This window comes from Corvus hawaiiensis, chromosome Z (assembly GCF_020740725.1).
Source record: "Corvus hawaiiensis isolate bCorHaw1 chromosome Z, bCorHaw1.pri.cur, whole genome shotgun sequence".
In the NCBI taxonomy this organism is placed as follows: Eukaryota; Metazoa; Chordata; class Aves; order Passeriformes; family Corvidae; genus Corvus; species Corvus hawaiiensis.
Window position 1 is genome coordinate 61748779 of NC_063255.1, and position 20693 is coordinate 61769471.

Genomic DNA, 20693 nt, shown 5'->3' on the forward strand with positions numbered 1-20693 from the left:
TAATGAATCTCCTCATTAAAATACCTGTCATGTATGCACATGCATGCATTCATTAGGGAGATGGCACTTCCTTTTCCCAGCGGATGAATACCAGCTTTGTTTAAACAGATCTGCCCTGACAGATAATTTTCAGCAATTACTAATTTCTAGTATAATTTTCTGGTCTTAATGGCACTATCTTCTCCATTTTAGTACCTGAAAGCGTAAAAGAGCACTCACCACAGCATGATACACTAACCTGTTGGCAGGTCCTGGCTACACTTCACTGGTTTTCCAAACACCTCTCTGCATTTGGGTTTACAGACAATAGATATGACACATATGTTCTACAAATCTTTTTTCATTATGAGAAGGAAGTTTAGATTTCCTGGGATTGGGAAATACACCAATCATTCCATCTTTTTGGTCCTTGTTTTTACAGACAACATTCAGTGCTACTAATACAGAAGTGTTTAATATTATGTAGCATACACATGTCAGCTGAGCACAGTCTCCATGTGCATGGTGCTGTATTTGAGCAGCAGTTTCTGCATTCCAAAGACTGTAAGCAATGTAGGCAACAGACTGTGGACAACAGAAATGGCAGGAACTGTACGCTGTGTGTTTTTCTGGATTTTTTACTCATTTATCTATGAGAAAGCAAAGGGTTCCGGTCTCTGTGCCTGCGTTAGCTCTCTGCTAGCATGCTGTAAAGTGAGGGAACAACTTAGTAGAAAAAAATTTAAACCTCCCGGTTTTTATGAAGTGTCATGAGGGCCTTTCTATTCATGATTGTGGAGAAGGATTGTGAGACTTGCAAGTCCTTCTGTTTTTTTCATAACTTATGTGCATATATATATATATATAAAATCATACTTCAGTTAGATAATTATGATAATTATGTGTGATTGTTCTTTTCAATTTTTTTCCAGTTGGCTTGGCTTATTATTCAATTTAATTCCAGTTTCAAGTCCTTTGGCTGTATTTTACTATCCAACCAAATGATTTCAACTTAAAAGTGTTTTTACTTTAGTCAGTATTTGGAAGAAACTTTGCATTTGTCTTCATGAAAAAACAGTATGTTCTTTTCCTGAAGTCAGTTAATCTAGCTTAAATCCTAGAAAAAGTAAGACACCTTTTTTGTTTGTTTTTTTGTTTGTAGTCCAAACTAGCAAGTCAGATTAAAAGTCACAAATATCTGTCAGCCAGCTGATTAAGGGCAAAAACTATGTATTGGCTTTTCTTGCTCATACCTGACTTCCATTTAGAAAATTCATATTAAGAACCTGCCTTTTTAAAGAAAAATCAGTTGTTTGAACTTGAAATCAAAGACCATTTCCTTGCCATATATTTCACTATAGTAGCAATTCCTCAATTATTCTGAACTGTGAAGAAGAGTTACTTCATCAGTATGGCATTGTGCCTGGCTGACATGGCTACTCTGCTTCTGGAACAATAGATATTGTTTCCACATGATCTTGACTTGTTATTACACATCTATTGTCTATAATTGTACTCTGAAAAAGGGTTCATCTGCTTACAGCTTGCCTGTGTCAAAATTTCTTAGTTTGATTTGCAGGGATACCATGTAGGAAAATCTTAACTTTTACAAAGCTGTGTCTGAACCTTCAGCAAGCAGTAGGGTTTAAGCACCTCCAAGTATAGTCATATTTGATTTTAAAACAGCACAAAAGCTCTGGGTAAAATTTTCCCCTGTCACTGGTGATGCAGGCATTTCCTGTTCATATTGTCCTTTGTTCATGTCAGTTCTGTGCTTAGAACAAATGAAATCTATGCTTTCATTTGCTAGAGGCATATTGGGCATATATTAATTTAGCAGAATGAAAGTTTCCTCTGCCTAAACAAAGAAGAAAAATGGTGGGGTTTATTGCTGTTAATATTTTTATTAAAAAAAAGAAAAATTCCATTTTGTGAATTTTTGCTCTGTGAGTTACCATCTACTTACATCACCTCTCAATATAAACAGATAAATTTAGTTTGCTGCAGTAAAATCTTCTGCATGTGTTATCAACATTAGTGATGGCAAGTGCAGAGATATTTTCCCAGAAGTTTTCATTTTAACATAAGCAATAGGTTTAACGTGAGTATAAATCTGGTTTGCAAACGTAAGTCCCTCACGTGGTGGCTAATGAGAATGGCAGCAAAATATGAAACATTGCTTTGCAGTTTGGAAAGGAGTACAGGCTTTTGCAAGGAGCAAAATGTTTTATATGCGAGGACTGGCCAGAAAACCAGATAGTTTAGAATCCTAGCTGTTAGCTATGGAAATGATTGTGTACTTATTTTAAATACTGTCATAGTTAGACTTTTACTGTGTGAAGTTATTCATTCTTTCTTCAGAGGAATGGATAACTTTATTCTGGCCTCAGAAGTAAGGGTCTGCTTTTATTTTATTACTAGTAGCACATTATGATCTAATCTTTTAAGTGGGTGTACCTTTGTTTGTCTTCACAATTAACATGTGTTTCAGAATAAATTGAAAAGTGGACACATGCTTTAACACATGTTAAAAGTAACAAACTGTGCATTTTCACATGAAGTTTAAATTTACAACAGTTAATTTTATCAGACTTTATGCCATTTCTCTCAGCAAATCACCAACAAAGAATGTTTTTTAAAATTAATCTGCACACAGAAAAGATGTCCTGTTCTAGGTTTACCGTTGCTGGGTATCTCTTAAGGTTTGTACAATGTATTATATTCCTACATGAAAGCAGGTGGATCTTGGCAGGAAACTAGTCCAAGAGGTGGTACATTTTTGTTAGGTTGTGCTTTCAATTTGTCAGTGTTGGCTTAGTACCACCATGTGCCATTACCTTCCTCAGAGCTGAAAGCTGCTGCCCTGTCTGTGAGCTCCTGAGCAAGTGAAGCTCTGTGTAAGTGAACAAAAGACTTCCTGGTGATGCTGAAACGATGCCTTTCTGTCACATGCCTTTCTACACCAGAGAAGGTTTCAGATTAAGTTCAGGGTATTTAAGGACTTGTGCAATTACCGTCTGGTAGATTTCTTCACCACAGCTGCTATTCATCCCCTCAAGTCTGTTCTTTTCCTCCTCTTTATTTTAGCATTAATGTCTGCCATGACCCCTCAAATAATTAGTACAAAAAATTAGACTGTGAAGAAATACTAGTTGCTCTTCAAAGAGAATCGGAAACACGGATTTCTCCTGTATCCTTACAAATGCCTTTCCTTCACATGTTATGTAAGCTTCTGTGAATGAATCCAGTTGGATCAATATTGATACAATGATGTTGTTCGTATTGCTTTTATTCACTAAAAATTTTGTTTCTGGTCCTTGGAAGAAAAGCTTCCAAATCTGACTGATACAGTTTTTGCCACTTGGGAAGAAATTACTCACGATGTGAGTGTCTCCGTGGTCCACTTTAAAATTTCAGGCATGCTAGGCACAGTACTCCTCAGTGTTTTAATCTACCTGTACAAGAGATCAAAACAGAAAAAAGGAGCTCTTCAGGCTGAAGATGCTCAAAATTCCCCAAGTTCTTTGTCGGGATTAGCTTCAGGAATAAAAGCTCCCCAGTTTCTCGCTGTTTGCTGTGTGGCTTGCCTCTCTCCTGACTAAAGAATTGGCACTGCGAAATTGGCACATGCCAAAGGCCGCATTTCTCTCTGGGGTGTGTGTCTGTGTGTTACTTGCACTGACTACAAACTGAGAACACGACCTGGCTTTATGGTCTGACCTGTAGCCTAATTGCAGCCAGGCCCCTGCTGAGATCTCAGTGAGACTTAGCTGATGGCTCATGATCCACCTTAAATATAAGCTTTGGAAATGATAAAAAGTAAGCTGAAGCAAACCAGCCAAAACAAAACCAGAACTGTGTGTTGACACGGAGAAATGCAATGAGAGTTCTTCAGGTGGGTTTTACTAATCTGTACTGTACTACAGTGCAGATGGTTCTTGAAGTCCCTTTCATAATGGTTGCATTTAGACAATGGCAATAACCTTTCTGCTTTCTAAAGTTTTTAATAGGAAAGTCTGCTATGCAGAGCTTTTTGGAAATTAATGTTAATTTTAAACTGCTTTTTCTGTTTCTGAGATAGTTAATAACATAGATCCCAAAATCAGAAATGAAGCTCTCAAGCTATTAGCAAACCTGTATACTTTAATGTAATATTTAACAAATGTAAAGAAAATTTTAAGCAATTTTTTCCATGTCAACAAGCTTTTATAGGAAGGTCTCTATATTAAAAAAGATAGGAGATCTCTTAAATTTGCAAAGCTGAAAATCTTCGGATAAAACCAATCTGATGCATGACCCTGGTTCTTCTGTACAGTCTCTTGGCAGAAAGGAAAACTATGTCCAACCTTTCACATTATAGAAGTGGCTGATGTTCCTGTTAGAGCTGCACTGCATCTTTTTACTTCTGCAGTCATATTTGCCAGGTGTTTATTGTGTTGACACAGAGGAGGCAGTTCTGCCTTTTGGATGGTATTTGCCTTTAAAGGGGGGAAGCATGTGGACTGTAGTGACAGCCTATGTGTCAGTGTTGCTGAGCCAAGAGTAGAAATAATTGCATTGCTATTATTGCATATGCAATAATAGCAATGCAGAGAGATGACTACTGTCTGCTGGGGCCCTTGGTAACATATGGTTTAAATAGACAATGCAACTTTATTGTCTAACCATATCTTCCTTACAAATGTAGACAGAAACTCTTGATCATGTTATAACAAAACTTTAACTTTTTTCTCAGCCACAAAATGGTATTTAAACACAACATCTTGGCAGCAATTTTCTTATATGGTCATGAACATTTAAAAGCTCCTGGGTTCTACATAAAAGGCCTATCCCAGAAAAATACACTTTCAGTTTCAGCTTGTATTGCTTTGTTTGTTTGTTTGTTTGCTCTTTTTGTTCCATAAACAAAAAATGTGGAGGGGTGTCCATTTTTTTCCTACTGATGCTACAGGAGATTATTCTGGCATATTTTTCCCAGCACCATGTTGAGACTAGAGAGAGTGGAATAGCTTGAGAACAAAAGGAAGCCTCTGTTTTTAACTTTGTATTTGATGGAGGGTGTTATTTATTGCCATAAATTTTGTCATGAACAACTTCTTAAGGAAATATTAGTCAGATAATAAGACTTGAACAATTCAGGGCAAGAAAACGTCTAGAGTTCCTAGTAAATGTTAGAGGACTTGACATTACTGCTGTTAACTTAAAATTTTTATCACTGGGCTAGAATTGTTTCAAGGCATATTCTTTTTTGTTTCTTTCAGTTTCAGAAGGAGATTTTACAAGAGAGCATAGTGCCATAAAGTATGGATGGGGGAGATTTAATCAATGTACACGGGAATGTACTGTACCACCAGACTGCAATTATTAGACCATTTCCACTTTCTTAAGAAGATCTTACTCTCAATTATTTGTTAGCAAATAAATGAGTAAACTAATAATAATGCTGGGGTCTTAGTCTTGCTTTCGTAATAGATGGCTCAGAAGAGATCCTTTGTAATTCAGTCTCAATACCATATGTCTCTGTTGACATTAAAGTGCTTAGTTCCAAATGAGTTGGCTTCATTCAAGCATCTTAATTCAAGAGTGGATGATTAGATCTTAAGCTAAAAACCTATTAGGATGTAAGCACTTATGTTGCTGAAAGGTATTAAAGGAACAGCATAGTGTGGTTGCAGATAAATCCTCTATATCTACTACTGATGGGTTAAACCTTGTTTGATCTTCAAACAACATTAAAAAGTAGCTGAAATGTGCAAAGCTGAATGTTGCATAACTAAACCTTGAGGATATGTTATGGGAAAATAAATTTTGATGGCTTTTTGGGAGATGGAGAAGTTCAGATATGGGAATCTGGCAGTCTGAGCAGAAATAACGTAAGATGTTTTAAAGAGCACACAGACACTTTATCTTTCAGAACTGAAAATTGTGGGTTTTGCTTTAGTGAGTAAAGCATGGCAAATGATAAGAAACTTCAACAAATTTTATTGACTCATTCTTTGGCATGGTAACTAACACTTTTGATAATCCTGCAAGTTATGTACTATATTTTACTTTATTTTTCATCTGCAGAGCAGTGAGAAAAAAAACCCAAACAAAATATCTATCTTTGTGTTAAGTGAAAATAACTATGATCTGATTCCTTACTGAATAAAACTAAAATTCTGAAAGTAAAAGTTGCTATTTCAGGGAACAGATTTGTGACATAATTTAATTCTCTATGTGACCCTGTCCACTGCAAATCTATTTTCCAATTGATATGTTTTTTTCTTCAGGCCTACAAAGGATATAATAAAATAAAATAAATATATATGAGTAACTTTGAAATCTTACTTAAATGTTATTTTAAAGCATATTTAACAAAATTATCGCAAACTGAATTTCAGAGCCAGTCCCATGACTTGTGGGATATAATTTGATGGCTTTTTTGATTGCCTGGCTTTGATGTTTCCAAAAAGGCCTGCAGGGCAAGATTTTCAGAAAGTAGCTCTTCTATAATGGTCTGAGTATCATGTGAATGCTCCTACTTTGCTAGTAGTCATATTCCCTACATTAATGCAGAATAAGTTTTAAAAACTGATGAATGTAAGTTGCAGCCATATAAAAAGAAATTAAGCTCCTTATGATGACCTTTGTGGACATACAGGATTTTTTAGGTTAGTATAACTTAGGGTGGACTATATATATAAAATAGGTATGAAAAATCTGATTAAAAGTGCAGTGACTTTCTTTGTCTTGGTTGTGCTCAATTACTGATGGTTCTTTAGTAGTTTCCATGATGCTGTCCTGTCCTCATTCCTTGCTGCAGAAATGGCATTCAGAATGCAGAAGATGATGAATTCACTGCTATTATACACACCACTATCATAGGGAAGGGAAAACAGGAAATAGTATATGCCCATTGTGAAATGATACTTCTGCTTAGAAAAGACTTTTAGAAATCAGCTCTGTCAGAGAGGTACAGTCTTTCTGGTGAATGAACAGTGCTTTCTTCTCTTTGAAGTTCTCATTTGTTAAGAAGAAATCAGTAAGGGATTTTGGCTATAGTTGAAAACCACACATTTCATATATAAGTAAGTCAAAGGAAGGAAGGAATTTGGAAGGAAAGAAGGAATTTGGAATTTGGAAGGAAGGAAGGAAGGAAGGAAGGAAGGAAGGAAGGAAGGAAGGAAGGAAGGAAGGAAGGAAGGAAGGAAGGAAGGAAGGAGATCTGTCTCTTCTATTTTCAGCACCCTTTTCTTCATGTATTTGCTAGGGCCTGGTACAGGACTGCAGGTAGCATCATGCTCCTCAGCTGTGTCACAACAAATCCCTGCATAAATCCTACATCCATCTGTCCCATTTGGATACATATACACAAGTAAATGAAATCCTAAAAAAATCTGCTGCAATGAGGTTAATTGATACAGTAATGTGAACTTATTCAGTACAGACTCCCTCATTTTGAGTAATCCTCTGAATAGGTACTGGTTTACAGGATGAAATAAGTACATGAAATAATTAGACTAATGGGGAAAGAGAGAGTAATAGGAAGAGGGAAGACTATAAAGTGAGTAGTAGTGCATGAATTCCTCGAGACCTGGAAAAGACAGGCACCTGTCTAGGGTCAACTATTCCATATTTCTTGACAGCAAGAGGAGCTGATTTACATCAACAAAACTGATTCTTAGGAATCAGCTTGTTTCATAACTTCAGAAAATGTGTATTTTCTGTAGGTTTAAGATAATTGCACTTTCAGAAATGATAGAGAAGTTGCAATCTAAAGGATAGATATTGTCTAACCAAACGGAAGGATCTGAAAACTGGGGATATCTTCTCCCTGTTTCAGCTAAAAAAGCATCCCGCTACGTTCCAGCTTCTTGGCTGGAAATTCTGCTTGACTTAGGCTTTCATTTCTAACAACTTATTTACTTGAATTCAGTCTTGAGGACTCTACTGTTTCTCTTTAGCCAGCCCTTAGGTTTGATGCTTTCTCTCTTTTGCTGTAACATTATCACTTTCACAGTGACTAAGAGCAGAACCATAAGCTACGATTTTTTGATGATGCGACTGGAGCTCCCAACTCTGCTTCACCTTGCAGGCAGTACCTGTTCTCACACAGTCAATGTTACTTTTAGTCCAGGGTATCTAGGTTGTGAGGCACTGCAAGCTAAAATCCAACTGATCGTGTAAATTTAGGCTGGAAATACTCCCTCACAAGATAATTTACTTTAGTGCTTTCCTGTGCTCCTCTGCATCCTACCCCTACATAGAAGGTGCAAACAAATTTCCGCATGACTCATGGTGAAAGAAATATAAAGCAGTTCTGCTTATAATAAGAAAAAGATTAATGAGATGGATATATACCCTCAAGCTTGGGGGAGCCATGTGCTCCTCATCAGCACTGACAGTGCCCTGAAAATCTGACCAGCTAAGGTTTTCAACTGCTTATAGCTGAAGAAGCTGTGGCTCTACCCCTTGCAGTTGTGGAAACATGGGGCAATTTGCTCTGCCAGGAAGGTGTATGGAAGATAATGCTCACCTTCATTTTATGAGGAGGCTGGAGATAAGAGCCATTAATGATCAACATATCTCAGAGTTTGTGTAGCTTGTCCGTGGAATACCTCCTGGGATATGAAAGCCAAAGGCATTATGTTCCAAACTGACAGGAGGGTATGGGCTGTGTCAGTTCTGATCTCACAAAAGGGCTAATGTTTTATCTCCTTCATACTTTTTTGAGTGCTTCTAGAAAGAGCTCACAATAAACACAGAGTGATCAAATACCTGCTTTTTTTCTGAATGTTTAGTTGAATACTCTTATCAAGACATATTCAGTCTAAGAACCATTATCATATATAGATCATATAACTTATGAGGTCTTAGCTCAGTTTTGTTGGTTTGACTGCCTTGCTTATTACTATCTCCTTGTAAGAAATTTCACTTGTCCTTCGATGTTTGCAAGTGTCTGAGCTGAATGCAGACGTGATTTATGTCCTAACTTTTCTCTGGGTGCTTTCTCCAGACTTACCTATCATGCAAGAGTATGTGTGCAGAACGTGCTGCTATGTAGAAAGCTGAAACCACTGAAAAGTTAAAATGCAGCATTGTGAAAAGGACTGGAAAATCCTGGCTTAACAAGGCATATCCTCTTTTTCTTCATCAGAAGAGAGAGCATGGTGCTGAACAAACTATAAACCTGCCTAACAGTCATCCTCCCTCTTGTGTGGTTTGCAACTGTTGGGATAAATGTGATAGTCTCCTGGCTATAAATGAAAGTGCTTTGTTGTGTTACAAAAAAAAAAAAAAAAAAAAATTAAAATTTTGGGAACAGTATATATACAAAAACCTTCCCTTGGATATACCTCAACTAATTTGCTAACAACAGATGTTCAATGGGAAGTTGTGTTTACGTTCTGTTAGAGTTTAAAAGAACATGACAATAACAGAACATCCTGAGACCTTTCCTATTCTCAGTCCCTGTTTGGAGGTACAGGGAAATTTTGCTCCACCTCAGGCAAGCCACTGTGCACATTCTGATAATCCAATTTTATTTACATGTTTTCCTTGAATAGTATGAACAATTTTTAAAGAGCAAGAATCACTTAGGAAAAAAATTCCCACCCATAAGGATCTTCAATTGTAGGAATACAATCTGCATGAATATACAGTAAGATGGAGGATTTTGCAAGAGGATAAAAGCTACAAAATGAAGGAACAACAGATGACACATTCACTTGTACCAGAAACAGGCAGAAGGAAATACCAGTGCAGGCTTGGAATGCATACCAGGAGCATTGGGCAACAGGGTAGGAAATTCCACTTGCTATATAGACTTCGGAAGTTTGCTGTTCATGAACAGGAGTGCACCTAGTTTTTAGAATGTTGATCTGAGCACTCTGCTGGCTGTAGCTTGTTCCAACTGGGGTGATTGGCAGCTGACAATTTTCTCATCATTGACACAGGAGTTGTGCTGTAAGGCTTATTACACAACTGTGGTTGGAACTAAGTAATGCTGATGGTATGGAATTTTGTGGCTTTGAAGACTTAAGCCATGTCTGTCACTTGCTCCCTTTGTGCCATAAATGTCTATATTTAAATATACATAGTTGTAGAAGTAGACAAACTGGCTTTGAGAATATTCTGTTTCTGTAAGCAGATAGAGTTCTGGTGGAAGAATGCTTGAATAATTTTATTCACTCTAGGCCTCTGGCTACCAAAAAGAAAACTGAAAGCTGCAGGAACAGAAAAGGACAACAGAAAAGAAAAACAAAATCATTAGAAGGGGGAGCAATTAGTTAAAAAAAGTTACATGATGGTGGCTAAGGGAAAATAATAGACACTTCCATAGTGTTTTTTGACTTTTTTGACTGATTATGGGAGTGCACAGAGCAAAAGAAAAGCATCGTACTAGGAATGTATTGGAATTCTAAGAAAAATATGAATCCCAAGGTAACTCTTCTGTACTAGGACTCTTAGTGTAAGAGATCACACAGAAAAAAAGAGTGGTTGCCCTACTAATAGAAATAATATTAGTAGAAGAAAAGAAAATACTACCTGCTCCTGGCAGAGCTGTCTAATGAATTGCCAAAGAGTCTTTTCGGCCCAGGCTTTACTTCTAATGGGCATTAATGGTATTTTCCATCTATACACAAACTAAAGTGAAGTTCTGTGCAGAATCTGCCTAAGAAAGGTACTGTAGCCAAATGGCAAACACATACACAACATAGGAAACTCTTCTATATTTCTGTATAATCCTGTTACAGTAAATCTAAGCTGCCTGCATGTACTCAGTCTCTCTGTCCTAGGCTCAGCAAAATGACAGCCCTTGAAGCAGAAAGAGCAGTAGGTTCATCCTGTCCTGGAGATATGGATGGCATTCTCTCACCCTCCTGGTACACCCTTTGATGGCTTTATTGCCCGTTCTTTATTCTCAGGTGAAAGCTGCCTCTGCAAGGCAGGAAATGCAGCATTGTTGTGGGGGGTTTTGTAGTTGTTGTTTCTCTGACCCGGATTTTTAAAATCACATGACACTTTTTGAGGGGAACCTAGCAAACCTGTTTTGCTGCTGCAAAAATAAAAGCACCCCTATGACTGAGATGGGAGGTGACACTATAGTGGAGCAATGCATGTTCCAGAGTTTGCAAGAAGCTTGTCTCATCACAGCCACAAGTATTTAAATCACATTTAAAATCTCCATCATCTCCTGATTATCATGCTATAAAGCACCTCACGGTATTCTGCAGTAATTTTTACTTAATGCCCTTGTTTTGAAGGGGGATGCCATGGACAAAAACGTATACCTATAATGTTTACTTGACTTCTGTCTTTAGGAGAAATCTGTATGTTCTGAGAAGCTGACCCAAAACCTAAGTTGTTCATTACTTTGAGACAGGTAACCAGTAATAACAAGATCTGAAATTAGAAAATCTAAAGTTATTTAAAACCATACATATTGAAATGCAGTAAATATTCTGAGAGCTCTACTTTCCGGTCTATAACAACAAGAAACTTCAGAGAAGATGCTACTGAACAATTTTTTTTCTAGGCTGTTTACCTCCATGATGTTGAGCAATGCCATTTTCCTGTCCTGTGGAAGGGTATGCTGACCCCTGAGTTAAAAATGCTATTCTAGTCACACTAAGATATCGGGGAAGGCTGTAGGGTGAAGTACAGCAGTCCAACCTACCATTAAAGCACCCTTTTGCTCCAAGTGCCCCCACCAACCACCAGAATTTCTCCTTCTCTCCTGCAGCTCCACTGGCAGGGTGGGCCTCCATGTGAGTGCTAGAGGTACCAGTGTTTGACGAGGCAGTGGGAGCCTCTGCTCCTCAGGCAGAGCAGAGCAGACCAGAGAGGAGCAGAGTCTGTTTGTTTAGTAAGTTTGCATTTTAAAGTCCCAGGCTGATGTTTCTTTTGCACAGTCTACTCATGAATTATCCCACTCTGCAGACCTTCATCCAGAGTAAATCCACATCTCAACATGCTGAAGACATGCTGAAGACATGTCAGTGGTCTCGTATATTACAGTCTAGTAAGTTTTTTTGTATGTCTTTCTCCTTCTTCAGAGATTCAGTGGGACATGTACCACTGCAGTGGTGGTGCTGCTGTGCTCTCCAAGGCTGTTAAGCAGACAATATTTTGTATTAAAATAATGAATATAACTGGAGAGGGTGAGCACAAAAAACCAGCCTGCATTTTCTGAACAGGACTTGAGTGCCCTGGAGCTTGCCCATTATTCTTTTTCCTCATTTTAATCTTTCTTTATGTTATATAACTTGGTTTCTGCTGCAGCTTTCATTTGAAAGAGCTAGTAATTTTTTTTGCTGTTCTGCCTGCTTGAATGTTGTTTGCAGTCTTCTTTTCTCTGAATATCTGTAAAAGGGCAAGTGCTACTCAGAACTTCAGCTTCAGTGTTACACTAGGTGATGGTCTTCATTCATAGAAGCAAAAGACTTACTCCCCTCAGACTTCATCTGTAGTGTTTGAGCATATTCTTTCACAGAGGTAACATAAATTCTGGAAAAGATATGTTTTATGTTCTGTGCTTATGGCAGAAGTAAGGAAGATGATGTCCATCAATAAAAACATTTACACCAGAATCAATCATACCTGGTTCAGCTAATCAAATGTAATTTTCAGTTCAATAGATTTTGATCGTTTGCTTAAATCTGTATCTACCCTGTGGGACTTTTCTCTTGTCATGACTTTGCCTTCCCTACTACTGACAAAATATGAAAAAAACCGTCTCTGAAAAGACTTTTAAGGGAAGGAGAAAGTATATTATAACAATCCTGAGCCTTTGTTTAGGTAATTCTGATAAGCATGGATTATTACGAATAAGGAAAAATAAGTCTGGAAGCAATTTCGAGATGACAGCAGTTAATTTTAAGGTTTAGAAAAAGCTGCTGCTAACACTCAGTGTAAACTGCAGGTGGCACCATTTATATAACATTTAAAAGAGCACCAGGGGAAAAAATTCTCGCTTTTAATTTGAGTTTTCTGATGGCTTGCCGTGATCGTATAGTGGTTAGTACTCTGCGTTGTGGCCGCAGCAACCTCGGTTCAAATCCGAGTCACGGCAGGGGGTGGTTTATCTTTTGAAGAGATGTAATTACAGATTGCATACCAAAAGTAATCTATTAGTGATGTCTAAGACTAAGATGAGAAAGCAATTAGAAGCTCTGTAACTTTTATAAGAATGTTTTTCTAAAAGAGTATGTGGCATAAGTATTAATTCAGAAATCCTGTTGCCAAGTGGGATTTTTTAAATTTAATCTTTATGGATATTTTGATAAATGCAGCCTCATAGTGACCATGGAACTTTTACTCATTACAGCTACTTAATGTCTGGACCGAGCTATGAAGCCTCTGTGGTTTTGATCTTTCCTAATTTCCCATTCTAATAAAGCAATCAACCTGAACTGCTTGGAAATATGACAGTTGTAGATGTGGAAATCCTGCTTACCTAGGCCTGAACTGCTGCTAGCAGAGGGTCTTTGCTGGTGACAGAGAAGAGGAACCATCACTTTTCTATTGATTCTCTTTGTTTTTGTAGTAGGAACAGTGTGTAATTTTACTGTCCTGTTTCACTGAGCAGTATGACCTCAGATTCTCAGCATGAAGATTTCTAAAATTACCATTTTGATTTAGTGAATTGGTTATGGTAACTAAAAGCCGTTTGTGCAATAACCAAACAAAAAAATTACATAACTGGTAGTAACTACATCTATAAAACATCATTATTATGAGTTAATCAAATAATTTGAAAGCTACTGAATAGAGTTTCTGGTAGTTGGTCCTTTTATTTGATATGGAGCCAATTCAAGAGCAAGCACCGCTTTTCTCTCACTGCTGCATCTGATGGGACATCAGCACCTTTATAATGGATAACATCTCCAAGAAGCCCAGATGGATTCAAGCTTCACACAACACGCCAGCTGCTTCAGAGTGTGAATGACAGGTGCCTTTCTCTCCAAGGGAGCAGGAAAATTCTTTACCATCCTAAAGGTATGAGTGAGGAAGCGAAACAAATCTTTTTTAGCACCACTGTCAGGAAAAACGAAAGCCCTGCATGCCTGGGAGGGCACTTCACCTCTGGAGGCTGTGGGCTTAGGTGTCCCAGTTTTAGTGTAGTAGACTAGTGATCACTGGCATGTTATGACCTTCCTCAGGTTCACATGAGCTCTTTGTGTTGTGTTTTTAAAGTATCTATGATTATTCCTCTGATTGGCCTTCAATTTCCTGTCTAAATATCATTCAGCCTTTTAGGAGCATGTCAGAGCAATTAGCTTGTGAATTCTTGGTCTAATTGATGAGACAGATGTGACTGATTTCCCAAAAGAAAGCAATTTAGAAATATCCACTAGCATGAAAGAGACCAGGATGATCTTTCATACTCTATCCCTGCTGTAGTCTTTCAGAAATGTCATCTGCTGAGTTAGGTTTTATGAAATCCAGAAATACCAAATTAACTCATCACAGGTGCACATACTCTTTAAACAGTCCTAGTGAATTAAGTCCTAAAAAAGAAATTCAAATTTTGCTCTACTCATGCATCATCCTGAGGCTGCTAAAGCACTCAAAGTTCACCCCTGCTTGACGTCAACCTCCCTGGAACTGACTTCTCTCTATCCAGTGTTCATCTGTAGCTAAATATTACCTTATTTCTAATTATAGTAATATTGATGATTTTGAAGCATTTCAATAGGACAGTAGAAAAATTCCAAGATCACTTTTCAAAAAATTTAGTCTTGTTTTATGATGACTTACTGGGAAACAGTGGTTATTCTGTTTGATTTATTTTATTTCGGATACCAATATTTGTTTTGCTAGCTCAATGGTCATGCTATAAACTGAGATCAAGAATGGTGTAGGCAGGTATCAGACCTTTCTTACAACTTCCCCCTGCAGTTATTTATTCTTCTCACAAGAAAGTGACAATTAAAAACCAGCTTCATTTTGGAATATAAGCATGCAAGTGCAGATGGCTCCCAACATTCCACTTCCTGAGAAAATATTTATCAATTTTCCCTTCTCATTAGAAAAAAGAAAACAAAAACTTCAGTGCAAAAGAGTTTCCAAGGATAACAGGATTGCAGACTAGGAAACACAAAGAGGTTATCCTGGAACTGATTTTGAACCTTGAATTACACAAAGAATTGCCTGCATGTTTCTGGAATATGCAGGTCATCATGTCTAGCACACACATACACAAAACACTTATCCAGATGGAAGCAGTGGTCTAAATAATAATAATATATTAAAAATATTAACAGGCTTACATAATTTGTTTCTGAAGTTCTAATTTTTTAATGTCTAAGGACGATTTGGAGGCCAGAGAGAAGGGTTCACTTCAGCAGCCTTCTCTACCTTTAGGCAGCAAGCTGAAAGCAAGCGTGAAATTAATAGTTATTTAAAAACAAGGCAGGAGAAGAGAGTACATGTCTTTCTTTGCAGCTCTCCCATGTCATTTTGTGCTTGCTATTGTTCTCATGCATGGCTCATTCTGCATAAGATCTAAAATCTTTAGGACACGGAGATGTCTATCTCCACATCTCCAGCACAAGTACTTTGCTTCCTGGCACTGAAACTAAAAACTGTGATGTACTCACCAAGTTCTTGGGGAGAGATTTGTTTCTTGTTATTGTATTTTAACATTAGCTGTTGTTTAGGGCTAAAACTGCTAGACTTTTTAAGTTACAGAGAAAGACACCTAATTTTTAAAAAGGCAGCACTGAAGGGAAAGTCTTGAAAAACTTCTGAAACATTAATAGAAGCTATTGTAGGTTACTGTTATTCTTCCTTTGTTTTTCAGGAGAGCAGCGAAGTTGTATCCTGTCTGATGTCCACATTGGGGGTTGAGCAGGATAGAAGGCAGTGACTGTTTTGAATCTGCAGTCATCAAATCAAATTAATTCTGTTTTTTTCATTCTCTTAACAGGAGTGCAGCTCATATTAAAAATTTATAGGTCCCCTCTGAAATCCTTTCAAAAGGCTGTGTTCAAGTAGACTCTTTGAAAGGAAATATGTGGTAAAAAGAACTTCTGAAACCTTAAATACCTGGTTGTGCTTTAACAAAGAATGCCAGGAATTCACTTCACAGGTGGGATGATTTTACCTCTGGAAATTCAGCTCTGAGTTTACAGGCTATTATTGCAGAATGGGTAGTAATTGGGAAAAATTTGGCAGACAGAGAGATTCCTGAGCCTGATGTGTAAACAGAACTACATGAACAATGTCTGATGTTGCAGTTCTGTTCTCATAATCTGTCTTTGGTGTTTCTTGAAAGAAAGCATGTCCTCATCCCTAAATGAGACTGCTTCTTATTCATAATGCTTCAGCAGCTGCAGCACTGGAGAGAGCTGGACCAGAACACGTAAAGACCATTGTTCAATTTTTTAAGCTTTTGACTTGTACTGCTTTGGGTTAAGCTTTGACTCATATTTGAATCTTACAACCTTTTGCACTACAATTCAAGCTACTGAGTAGGGCCTCATTTTACTTTTTCATCAAAAATCTCAGCACAAATACAAACACACCAAATGTCTCCAAACCTAACTAATGGTTTATGTTTCACTTTGTTGTTGTTGTTGTTTTTATTTCTCTATGTGTTTTCATCTTAAAATTCCAAGTTCTCATTTCACAGAAACATAATCAGCTCTTTCATTCAGATTCAAAACAATTGAAAGATAAATATCACTTTCACAAAGCTTCATGAAATTAATTCTTGTGCTTAATGTTTTACAACTTTTTCCTCCACTGTTTTATGCAGAAATGCTGTGTGTGGTTTCTCTGCACCAAATACAACTCAGGATACAACGCTGTGATACTGCTTCCAAAAGAATTCCTTCTGTACCACAAAAAAGCCTCCATCCAAAAGGATCTCAAAACACAGTGCTTTAAAAATCTTTAAGAAGAGAGTATAGTTTTGATGTTTTGTGCTAATTAGCAAAAATCATCTTTCATAACACAGTCTGTAATGTTAACATAATCAGTGTCTCTGTGCTGCAAAACCAGCACCTATGTGCCTTTTGTACCTGAAAACTGTGCATGGAGCCAGCAACAGACTTCCCTCAATTTTTCTGGTAACTTCTTTCTTGTGGATTCCTGAATTCCAAGTTTAGATCTCGTGCTTCCAGTCTCCTCAAATAATGATTTTTTTTCTGTTGTTGTTCCCTAATATGAGTAGCAAACCTCTTATTTTACCCTCCATAATTGCGTCTAAACTCTAGGAAAATCTGGCATACTAGGATGTGCTTGTTCTTGGACCTGCACTTTTTTTTTATTTACCATGCAGCTGAAGGTGAGGAGGTGTACTGACCTTTGTATTGGCACAGAGAAGTAAAATTCCTTATGATACAGCCATGAAGATATCTGTATTCAAACCACATGGGATAAATTGGTATTTTACTGTTACACTTGAGAAAGCAAAGTCTGAATAATTTTGGTAAAGCAACAGCAAGAAAGCTAGCATATCATAGAAAATTCTCTTAGGAAATATGTTTTGAAGGCTGTGTTGTTGGGGTTCTTTGCATAAGAACTGAGCTTGACTTAAAAATAAATTGCAAAAGAACTCTAGAAGGCCTGATACAAGAAACATGAAGTCTTCCAGAAAGACAAAAATGTAATTTCTAGAGAGAGATTTGTGGTTGATTCACCAGCTTTGTTTTACCATAAGGTCATTCTTATTTTTGTTTGCTGATAGATGGGTTTAATGGAATTAAATATTCCCTGCTGGTCTTCATGGTTATGTGAACCCTGCTTTAAAACCCTTTTCATCTTAATAGTTTCAAGACAGTCTCGCTTCCTTACTTAGCTCTGGACAGACAGCTGAAGGAAGTTTGCCAAGAGTTGTGAAGACTCTGTCTTGTTGCCTAAATAGTGTTTGACCTCAGAAGGACATACACTATCTTCAGTAAGAAAAGCTTTTGAGAATCTGGCCTCAGCTGTTAGAAACTGTGAAATAAATCCATTTGTCATAAATTAATACTTGTTCTTCCTCCTTTTTCAGCCTGTTTCTTCTTTTTACCTGTAGTCAGGCCATGTGCTTCAGTATGAAGAAATAATTTGGTCAAAATGAGCAGTTTTTACTTCAGTCATCAACATGTGTAGCTATCTACAGATAAAATTACAATTGGTTACATAATCTAAGTTTGTTGATAAATTTTTGAGCATATTCTATTAATAACAAATTAGAACTGTGTTACCACATGGTTCAGACAGTATACAAAGTGCCAACAATAGGCCCTTGTCAGTGTTTCTTCAAAATTTCTTCCCTTGTGCCTTTCAGGCAGCTTCCTTACCTTGCCATTTTCACACTGGAAAATCACTGGTCCCTAGCACCCCTGCCTTAATAGACAGAAATGACCACCAGGCAGTATAGGCAGGAGGAATGAATGTTGCTTTGAAAAACTGAGAATCTTATTAGGCCATTTTTCTGCCTTGTGGCAGAATCCTCTCAGTTGCATCATCCTTCCCCCCCAAAAGGACACTGCACTTCCAGCAGTGTCTTGCTTCTCTTTTATCAAATTTATACCTATACACGATGTCTTCCATTTGCTCCTATTGGTTACTCGTCTCATATGTGCATAATTATTGGAGTAAAGATACTATATGGCCTCACAGTAAAGAAATAATTTGCATGTAATTTCATGCCTCTTTTGCTGCTCTTTCTGGAAAAATTCTTCTGGAATTTTCCTTTGTGGTGGGTAATCCCTGGGCACAGATCATAGAGAGAAATCAATGTTTGCTGGGAGAGGGCAGGGACATTTGTTAAAAAACTGACAGTGTGAAATCAGAGAAAAAGTTGTCCCAGACAACATTAGTACAGCAACATCTGTGTGATCTTCTTGAAATCACACAGGAGGAGACAAAAAACTCATGGTGCAAAGAGTGCCAACCGCCTTATCGGGTAGCAATGAGCTGTATGAACCTTTCTTTTGTGCGCCTACTGCTTTCTCTCGCCTGTTTTTCTGTGCATCAGACACTGAAGTCGTTTCTGCAGTTACTGCCGAGGGAGGGTTTGCGTGGGTGCCACCTCCCCGGTGCCGTCTCCAGCACCAGGGCCCAAACGTGAGGACTAAAACAACTCCGTTTCCACCGTGCCGTGACTCGGATTTGAACCGAGGTTGCTGCGGCCACAACGCAGAGTACTAACCACTATACGATCACGGCAGGCTGCGAAGGGCATGTCCAATGCAGTGTTTTCTGTCCCCCTTTGCAGAGCCGCGCAAGCATTGCCACCTAGTGTGGGCCGGCTATAACATGCCACCTGCGGCCACCCTCCCCGGCGTGGCCACTGCTATCGCGGCACCCCCGGGCATCCCTCAGCTGAAAACGGCGCTGCCTTCAGAATACATGCCAGAGACAGGCACAAATGTTATGGTGGCAGAAAAATATTCCTGCTCCTTTTGGCAACTGCAGTCTGTTGATGAAATCTTCCATTGCCTTCTATTTGGCCAACATCTGTCTTCAAACGTGCAGTAATTTTGGTCTGTGATTTTTCTTTCTGTTTCCAGAAAGCAATGGGGGAAAACCTGGTGAAAGTACATTCGAAGTTACATAATTATTTTAAAAGCTGTTGAAAAGGAAGCACGAAAACACATGTTCCCCTCCTGCTGTAAGCCAGATTTGAACCAAAGTTGCCACAGACATAGCGCATAGAACCAGCCACTGGACTGTCACAGCAAGCTGGCAGATTGTGACAGGTTTTGAACAGACATGGCAGAAAAATATCAAATCTAGTAAAATAACAAATGTTGACAGAAGTGTGTCATTAAAGAAGGATTTCTGTTCAGGTTTGAGAGTTAATGTTTCAAAACACAAGTGTTCTTAGTAGAGTTATTCTAATAATTGTCTTATTAAAGATGTAATATCTGCCATTTTGTCTCACTTTTTAATTCTGTGTCTGACAGTGATAGCAAGCAAAGATTGATAATACCAAGTATCTTCACAATTTTGTTAATTAGTTAAAAAAGTGGAAGGAATTGGTGGATACACCAGATGGTTGTCTGCCATCACAAGGGACTTCATCAGGATGGAGAAATGGCTGACAGAGACTCCATGAAACTCAACAAGTGAGAGTTCCAAACCCGGCACCCAGAGATGAACAACCCCATGCACCTGCACATGCTGGGGGCTAACCAACAGGAGAGCAGCTTGACAGGAAATGGCCTAGGAATCCTGATGGACACCAAGCTGACTATGAGCCTGCAGTGTGCCCTAGTAGCAAAGAGACTGAAAGCCAGCCTGGTTGTATCAGGCAGAACATAACAACAGGTCAAGAGAGGTGACCCTCTCTCTGTCCTCAGCACCAGTGGGACACATCTGGGTGGTGTCGCCAGTGCTGGGCTCTTGGGTGCAATAGAATCGTGAACATGATGGGGTGAGTTCACAGAAGAACCACTAAGATGATGAAGGGCTTGCAGCTTCAACAGAGAATCTGGGACTTTTTACACCCAAGAAGAGCAGGCTTAGGGGGGGGGAATTTATCAATGTGCATAAATATCTGATGGGAGGGTAAAGATGTTGGAGCCAGGCTCCTATATTTTGTATGCAGTGATAGGACAGCAGGTCATGGGCAGAAATTGAAATAAAGGAAATTCCTTTTAAATATAAGAAAAACTTATTTACTGTGAGAGTAGTTAAACAGCAATTGCCCAGAGAGGTTGTGGAGTTTCCCTCCTTGAGGTATGCAAACCTGACTCAATATGGTCTTGAGCAACTCGCTGTGGCTGGCC

The 20693-nt window shown here is 38.3% G+C and overlaps 1 protein-coding gene and 2 non-coding genes across 9 annotated transcripts in view; 2 read left to right on the top strand and 1 right to left on the bottom strand.

Annotated features, from left to right (window-relative positions):
- NFIB (nuclear factor I B) overlaps positions 1-20693 on the top strand; it is a 266788-nt gene that overhangs the window by 30488 nt on the left and 215607 nt on the right. The window lies entirely within an intron of this gene.
- Positions 12965-13036, top strand: TRNAH-GUG. Its single transcript has one exon. It is a non-coding gene; the product is annotated as a tRNA-His (tRNA).
- TRNAH-GUG lies at positions 19057-19128 on the bottom strand. The gene has a single exon. It is a non-coding gene; the product is annotated as a tRNA-His (tRNA).